The sequence below is a fragment of the Bos grunniens genome, chromosome 25, assembly GCF_055505025.1.
Source record: "Bos grunniens cultivar Pamir isolate PY7600 chromosome 25, Bosgru_T2T1.0, whole genome shotgun sequence".
NCBI lineage: Eukaryota > Metazoa > Chordata > Mammalia > Artiodactyla > Bovidae > Bos > Bos grunniens.
This window is the reverse complement of record NC_141189.1, coordinates 41,467,763-41,477,201: the sequence shown is the minus strand read 5'-3', so window position 1 is coordinate 41,477,201 and position 9,439 is coordinate 41,467,763.

Here is a 9,439-nt window from a genome sequence, read left to right as displayed (position 1 = left end):
GCCTGGAAAATCCTATGGACAGAGGAGACTGGAGGGCTACAGTCCATGAGGTTGCAAAGTTAGGCACGATTGAGCACACACACACAGTTTTATAGAAAAATTTTATTGACTCCTCTTCTAAATACTGTCTGGGCATAAAAAGTTTTCCATTGGTGGCAGAATTGAGCAAGGTGGCTAGTCTTAGGTGGAAATCTTATTTACACGTGTTAAAAACAATGCTGTATCTCAGTAAGTAAAAATTAGCCTTCAAAAAGTACAACTTGCCCTCTTGGGGGATCCTTTCCTGGGAGTTCTTTTATGATCAGAGCATAAAAATCAATGGTTTCTATAAAGAAATTGCCTTATGGTCAACCTGGCTGAAATGCACTGATTATACAAAGTGGTGGGTAATTGCTTTTGAGGGGCTGGAGTGGCAGCCAGTGTGCTTCAGGAACACGTTGCTGGCTTGTGAGACAGATTGAGCCATAATGTTTTGGAGGGCTTGGTTTCTCTCCATAAATTAAAACTCTGTGTTACTAGCAAAAGTAGGGTTAGGATAGGTTGAAACTCAGGTTTAAAGGCTCGGCTCCAACCATTCTGACACTTTGCCAGGAAACTGTGACCATTGGCACTTAAGAACCCCTGTAAAAGTGCTCTTTAAAAATCTTGAGTACATACTATCAAAAAAACCTATAGTAAAAATGTCAATAAGCAGGGGGAAATTACTCCGTGTCTAAAGTTATTGACACCAAGATGTTCGTGGCGTTTCATTTTACTCCAGTGCGTGACCCCACATGTTAGCCGCCACAGTAATGGCTCCGTAGAAGCTAAGGAAACCACAGAGCACAAAGCTCGAAGAAATTTTTATCATTCCCAGGTTTCTGACTCAGCGCTGAAAGGTCGCGCTTTGGGCCCTTCTCTGGTTTTAATTGCCTTTTTGCACTTATTCCTAAACGTTAGGTTGTAACTTGACACTCACTTCATGTCTCCCCACACCTTGAGGGCAACAAGTTATTGTTTCATAAAAAGTGCAGTTAAACATGAGTACCGCTGTACCGGATCCATCACCGATTCCACAGTGATACCCCTGATACTTAGTGATCGAGAAACCATCAACTCTGACTCCTTACTCCTTGTCCCGATGTTTCTCCTTTTAGATCAATTCTTTCTCCTTATTTCTCAGAGCACTCAAAACAGCTTGGGGGTGGGCGTGGGGTGGATTTCCTTGTCAGCCCAGTGGTTAAGAATCTGCCTTCTTCCCCTGCCCCCAAAGAATCCGCCTTCCAATGCAGGGGATGGAGGTTTGATCCCTGGTCGGGGAACTTAGATCCCACATGCTTCTGGGAAACTAAGCCTGCATGCGGAAACGAGAAAGCCTGTGTGCCACAACAAAGACCCAGAGCAGACATTTTTTTAATAAATTAAGAAAACAGCTTGGAGGATAAAACCCCATTTATGTAAAAGAACGATTACCTAGCAATCAGTTACCTACTGCTATGTAAGCACCGAAAACGTCACCGCTTAAGACAACCTCCATTTATCATCACGGTTTCTGTGGGTCAGGAATCTGGGCATTCCTTGGCAGGGTTGTCCACTTGGGGTTTGCACAAGGTTGCAATCAAGGTGTCATTAGGGCTGAGGTTTTATGGAAAGGTTCAACCAGGGAAAAATCCACTTCTAGACTCATGTATTGGTTGACAGAACTCAGTGCCTCCAGTGCTGAGGTCTGTGGGCCTCAGCTCTGTGCAGGAGGAGGTCCCCAACAGAGCAGATTGCTTCCTCAAAGATCAAGGGCTGAGAAGGCACATAGTCTGCTAACAAGACATGCGTCATAATCTTTTGTGGTCTAATCATGGAATTGATGGCCCTTGACTCAGCTGCATTACTGGGCAGAATCTTGCCCACGCTCAAGGGTCAAAGATAGCCCAGGCATGAATGCCAGGACTCTGGGTCACTGGGAAGCAGCTCAGAGGCTGACCACATGGAAGGGCAGGTGTGTTTTCTTGCTTGATTATACATAGAAGATTTCTGGTAGAACACAGAATAATTTATTAGAAATTTCTGGGAATTCCATGGTGATCCAATAGTTAGGACATGGTGCTTTCACTGCTGAGGGCCCGGGTTCAATCCCTGGTTGGGGGCCTAAGGTCTCACAAACTGCATGGTGAGCCACCCTCCTCTTCAAAAAAGAGAAAGAAAAAGATGGAAATTGTTGGTAGTGTTTACCTCCAGAAATAGGACTAGGGCATCAGAGATAGTGGGAGAAGGATTTTTACTTTTCACTATATACGTTTCTATATTGTTTTACCTTAAAACACAAATGTAGTTTGTTATGTTTTAGTTTTAAATAGAAAAGGGGCACTCAAAGTTATTTTCCAATAACTGTACCTTTTTAAAAAGTAGTCTGGACTCAAAGAATAAAAATCAGTGAACCCAATTCATTTGTGTGCACAAATTAGTAAATAGTACAGAAATGTAAGTAAATATTTAGCAGTAGTATTTTTATAAAATCAAATTATTTTTCCGGACAGCCTAAAAGGAGCATACATCACTCACTTCCCTCACAAACATTTTATTGCATTCAGTCAGCACAGGAGCTAAGAGATAGATCAGGACTAACCCATGTTCTGGAAATTACCTCTAATCATTAGATTGTTTCAGAATCGATGACTGCTTTGGCTTCATAAAGGGGCTCATTTCAGTGTCCTGTTTCTCCCCAAGTTTACCCAACATTGCCAGATAAAACACAGGATGCCTAGGATGGCCCTTGTAATATTTGGAAAGAACTTAAACTGAATGGCTCAGACAAAGAATCCACCTGCAATACAGGAGACCTGGGTTCGATCCCTGGGTTGGGAAGATTCCCTGGAGGAGGGCACAGCAACCCACTCCAGTTTTCTTGCCTGGAGAATCACCATGGACAGAGGAGCCTGGAGGGCTACAGTCCAAGGGGTCACAAAGAGTCGGACATGACTGAGTGACAAAACACAGCACTTTCACTGAAAAAGTGTTCGGTGTTTTATCTGAAGCCCAGATTTAACCAGGCAGCCTGTAGTTTTATTTGCTTACCTGGCACACAACCCCAAAGTTGGCCCCACTGAGCTAGCACAATGGCTCTGGCGGGGGGCATGGTGATCCTGCCCCCCAGGGAACATTTGGAGATGTTTGGAGACTCCTGGTTGTCACAGTGTGACGTCTGGGTGGAGGGGTCAGGTGCTGCTGGCATCTAGCGGGTAGAGGACAGGGATGCTTCTAAACATCCCACAGCGTGCAAACAGCCCCCACAATAAAGACTCCGACCTCAGATACCAGTAGTGCTGACACAGACCGTCCACCCTCGCTTCCCCAAACTCAGGCCTGACTCACCGCTGGCCTCCGTGCGGAGCTGTGGATGCTCAGGTGAGTTTAGAAATCATTCTCCAGGTGCTGGCAAGATAGGGGGCTGGGGGTGAAGGCTGTGGCCTGGGGGTGTTCCAGCAGATTTTGTCCACAAAGTAACAGCTCTTCAGCCATCTAGCAGACACTCTTTTTTTTTTATTAATTTTGTTGGCGTATACTCGCTTTACTGTGTTGTGTTAGTTTCTACTGTACAGCAAAGCGAATCAGCTCTGCTGTTGTTCAGTCGCTCAGCCATGCCTGACTCTTTGCGATCCCACCGACTACAGCACACCAGGCTCCCCAGTCCTTCACCATCTCCCGGAGTTTGCTCAAACTCATGTCCATTAAGTCGATGATGCACGTACACACATATCCCCACTTTTTAGGATTTCCTTCCCACTTAGGTCATGTAGAGCATTGAGTAGAGTTCCCTGTGCTAAACAGTAGGTTCTCATTAGTTATCTATTTTATATATAGCATCGTATGTATGTCAATCCCAATCTCTCAATTCATCCCACCCTATCTTCTCCCCTTGGGATCTACGTGTTTGTTCTCTATGTCCATGTCTCTATTTCTCCTTTGCAAATAAAATCATTTGTACCATTTTTCTAGATTCCACATATATGCATTAATATATGATATTTGTTTTTCTCTTTCTGACTTACTTCACTTTATATGACAGTCTCTAGGTCCATCTCTGCAAATGACTCAATATTGTTCTTTTTTATGACTGCATAATATTCCATTGTATTTATGTACCACATTTTCTTTACCCATTTCTCTGTTGATGGACATTTAGGTTGCTTCCAAGTCCTCGTTGTTGTAAATAGTGCTTCAGTGAACATTGAGGTGCAGGTGTCTTTTTGAATTATAGTTTCCTCTGGGTATATGCCCAGGAGTAGGATTGTTGACTCATATGGTGGTTCTAGTTATAGTTTTTAAGGAACCACATACTGTTCTCAATAGTGTCCAGCAGACACTCTGAAATCTTTACTACCAGCTCATGCTTGTTTGTCTTCAACTGGTTCTCCGAAGATCTGAGCACATTTCAGGCAGCTACAAGGACCTGCAAACAACAAGTGATTTAAGTGACCTGACAGAGAATGCAATTACCCTTTTCCTTTTTTAATAAAGAGATTTTACTAATACCCTGGTCCAGACCATTTCATTGTGGTTGATGTTCCCAGAGAGAATCAATCGGAAATTTGCTGATGACACAAATGGACTGGTGGGGGTCCCAGGAGCATCTAACAACCCACAAAGTAATTTGTTCAAGATTAACACCGTTTCCTAAAGAGTTCATACAGCTTTCATACATCCTAGATGCACTGTAGGCAAGAATTGTATCCAATCCTTCATTTTGCCTCTTAAAATCTATTAGAATTATTTGAGAAAGTTTACCGAGTACAATCTTAATCTTAAAGGTTGATCGGAATCGCACTGCAAGGTACCAAAAATATTAAGTTGTAATTATGCCAAGTGCTGTTACTGCTAGTGAAATAATACTTATCTATACTTCAAACCTGAAGAATACATAAAGCAAAATGAGAAGAGCCGTAATTTGATTTTATTGGGTCAGACTAGTGGCAATGCAAGTAGGGAGCTGGAAAGGTATTAATTATTCTTTCCCTCATCCAAAGACTGCACTTGCTGGCCGTTGAATATTGAAATGTATAAAAAAGTAAGAATGTAGGTTCTAATGCAAGAGAGCAAGTGTGAGACATTGTGATGTTTAATCTAAATTTTTACTCTATCAACTTAGTAAGTTACTGTTAACTCCTGTGCTGACTTTTTGGCTTAGAACTTATAACTGTGTGAATTATTGAAGTGTTGGGGCTTCCCTGGTGGTCCAGTGGCTAAGACTCTGCACTCCTAAAGCATGGGGCCCTGGGTTCGATCCCTGGTCAGGGAACTAGATCCCACATGCCCGCAACTAAGTGTTCATATGCTGCCACTTAAAAAAAGATCCTGCATGCCAAAATGTCCAGCACAGCCAAATAAATAAACATAAATATTAAGAATAATAATTTTAAAAACCATTTAAAAATTATTGAGGTATTGTAAAACTTTTTTTGAAAAAAAATCCAAGCTCATATTTAATAGAGAAAATAACTAAAAATACTTTACTAATCCATCACTCTGGCAATGGAAAATCAGTTCCCTCCATTTGAACCAAACAACTTCTCAAAATTGAAGTGAGTTTTAAGGATCTGGCTTTGTGTGTGTGTGTGTGTTTTTTTTTTTTTTTTGCATGGGAGATGGGGGAGATGATAAAATCTGAAGCCTGTAATGATTAGGTTTTGCATGTAGACTGGTAATTCTGCCTGAGTGGGAGGATAAGATGGCTGTGTATCCTTGGGAAAGTTGATTAACCTCTCTGTTTCTTAGTTTGCTCAACAGGTCAACCTGCAATCCTGTCCTACGTCCTTCCATTATTTTGTGTTAGCATCCTATGAATTCCTTCATGGCCTTTTTTGACATTGGCAATCATTTTGTTTATAGACTATTTAGCCTGTTGCCCTCCATTTGGATATCAGCAAAGAATTGATGCTTTTGACCTGTGGTGTCGGAGAAGGCTCTTGAGAGTCCCTGGGGCTGCAAGGAGATCCAACCAGTCCATCCTAAAGGAAATCAATCCTGAATATTCATTGGAAGGACTGATGCTAAAGCTGAAGCTCCAATACTTTGGCCACCTGATGCAAAGAAGTGACTCATTGGAAAAGACCCTGATGCTGGGAAAGATTGAAGGGGGGAGGAGAAGTGGACGACAGAGGATGAGATGGTTGGATGGCATCACCAACTCAATGGACATGAGTTTGAGTAAACTCCTGCATGCCAAAAGGAGTTGGTGATGGATAAGGAGGCCTGGTGTGCTGCAGTCCAAGGGTTTGCAAAGAGTTGGAGACGACTGAGCGACTGAACTGAGCTGAATATTCATTTATTTTGTTCTCCACATTCACGTTTTCATTCATTCCATAAGCCTGCAGGTTCTACTGTGTGCCAAGCACTGGTGCAGACACTGTAAGTAGAATGAAGTCCATGCCTGTTCTGGAAACCGATCTGAAAGTCTGCGATTGAGTCTCAGCCCCACCTGCTGTCATCCTGAAGCTCTCACTTATGCGGAAGGACAGTGGGCGAAGGTGTGTCCCCAGAGACGTCGGTATCCATCATCAGGTTGTTGGGGCTGGCCAACCCCTTTGCAGCTGCTGTAACAACTCCACAAACTGAGGGACTTACAACAACAGAAACCTCTCATAGCTCAGGAGGCCGGAAGTCCTAAATCAAGGTGGTAGGACCAAACTCCCTCCCAAGGTTCTTGGGCAGAATCCCTCCTTGCCTCCTGTATGGGCAGGGGGTGCACAGGGGTGCTGCTGCAGGCGGTCCTGGACCCTCCTCGGTCGGTCGTTGCATCACGTCCATTTCCACTCCCGTGGTCACATATCCTTCTCCCTCTGTGTGTGTCTGTATCCCCACCGGGCTTCTTACAAGGACACCAGTCACAGAATTCAGGGCCCATCCTAGTCCACTATGACATCATCTGAACAGATTAATCTGCAAAGACCCCATTTCCAAATAAGGTCATGTGTGGGGTTCCCACTGGACGTGAATTTTGTGGGGGAGACACCACTCAGTCCAAGTACAGGCAGCACCCCTTGGGGTATTTTTTTGATGCCTTTCACCTGATGGACCCACAGATGCTGCTGCCCCCAGTATTTAAAATGAAGCCTTTCGTGGCATTGCTCACTGGAGCCTCAGAATGACCTGGGACGTGACACTGTATCACCTCCTGATTGAAAGCGAGGAAGCAGAGGTTCAGGAAGGTGGTCATGAGTATCCAGGCCCCGAGAAAACGGTGGAGGGGGATGCAAAGCTTGGGCCACTGACGCCACAGACTCAGTCTGTTCTCTCTCCTGCCTCTGTGGGGTGGACGGGCTCCCCAGGTCCGTGGTGTGAGAGTGACTCGTCCCTCCGCACTCCCGCTCTGTCCTTGGCTGTGGCGCTGCTGACATCGAAATAGTGTTGTATGACTGGGACCCTGGGGGAGCTTCTGCACCAGGTCAAGGGAAAGGCTCCAGGAGCCCCTCTTCGCAGGCCTGTCCCCAGGAGTTATTCCCTTTCTAGTTGCATTAAACGGGTCCCAGTTTTTTTTATTAATTAATTAATTTGGCTACACTAGGTCTTAGTTGCAGCATAGGGGCTCTAGTTGGAGAAGGCGATGGCATCCCACTCCAGTACTCTTGCCTGGAAAATCCCATCGACAGAGGAGCCTGGTAGGCTGCAGTCCATGGGGTTGCTAAGAGTCGGACACGACTGAGCGACTTCACTTTCACTTTTCACTTTCATGCATTGGAGGAGGAAATGGCAACCCACTCCAATGTTCTTGCCTGGAGAATCCCAGGGATGGCAGAGTCTGGTGGGCTGCCGTCTATGGGGTCGCACAGAGTCAGACACGACTGAAGCGACTTAGCAGTAGCAGCAGGGGCTCTAGTTCCCTGACCAAGGATCGAACTCAGACCCCCTGTATTGGTAGTGTAGAGTCTTCGCCCCTGGATCACCAGGGAAGTCCCCAGTGGGGCCCCAGTTTCATTGACAGGACACTGGACTGTGCTAGCCATTTCTTTTTTTTTTAACTTTTTATTTTATATTAGAATAGAGTTGATTACAATGTTGTGGTAGTTTCAGGTGTACAGCAAAATGATTTGGTTATACGTATACAGGTCTCATTTTTCAAATTCTGTTCCCATTTACGTTATTATGTAAAATTCAGCAGAGTTCCCTGTGCTATACAGTAGGTCCTTGTTGGTCACTCATTCTATTTTTTGAATTTATTTTAATTGAAGGCTAATTACTTTATAATATTATAGAGGTTTTTGCCATACATTGACATGAGTCAGCCACGGGTGTACATGTGTCCCCCCCCATCCTGAACCCCCCCCCACCTCCCTCCCCATCCCATCCCTCAGGGTCGTCCCAGTGTACCAGCCCTGAGCACCCTGGTGATCTATTTCACATATGTTAATATACATGTTTCAATGCTATTCTCTCAAATCATCCCACCCTCGCCTTCTCCCACAGAGTCCAAAAGTCTGTTCTTTACATCTGTGCCTCTTTCGCTGTCTTGAATATAGGGTCATCATTACCATCTTTCTAAATTCCATATATATGCGTTAATATGCTGTATTGGTGTTTTCCTTTCTGACTTAATTCACTCTGTGTAATAGGCTCCAGTTTCATCCACCTCATTAGAACGGATTCAAATGCATTCTTTTTAATGGCCGAGTAATATTTCATTGTGTATATGTACCACTGCTTTCTTATCCATTTGTCTGCTGATGGATATCTAGGTTGCTTCCATGTCCTGGCTATTGTAAACAGTGCTGAGATGAACATTGGGGTACACATGTCTCTTTCAATTCTGGTTTCCTCGGTGTGTATGCCCAGCAGTGGGATTGCTGGGTCATACGGCAGTTTTATTTCCAGTTGTTTTTTTTTAACTTTACAATATTGTATTGGTTTTGCCATATATCAACATGAATCCAGTTTTTTTAATGAATCTCCACAGTATTCTCCATAGTAGCTGTACTAGTTTGCATTACCACCAACAGTGTAAGACGGTTCCCTCTTCTCCGTAGCCCCCCAGCATTTATTGTTTGTAAACTTTTTGATAGCAGCCATTCTGACCGGCATGAGATGGTATCTCATTGTGGTCATCCATTCTATTTTAATTGGAGGATGATTGCTTTACAATGTTCTATTGGTTTTTGCTGGACAACAAAGTGAGTCAGTCATAAGCATACTATATCCCCTCTCTCTTGAGCCTCCCTCCCACCACCCCCCATATGCTAGCCATTTCTGAGATTTATTGGGTTCTGCTGAGTTCTTAAAATTATGTTCTAATTATATTTCCTTGCACATCCAGATCCTTCCTACATAAATGCATTGTAAGAGAATCACCTAATATTATTGTTTCAGGCAATGTCCTGTTTTGTAAAGGCTCTGTTGGCAGTTGTGTTGTCAGCCTAAAAAAATAAAAAGAGGCAAAGAGGAAAGTTTCTTCTCCAATCAACACTGAAATCACTGT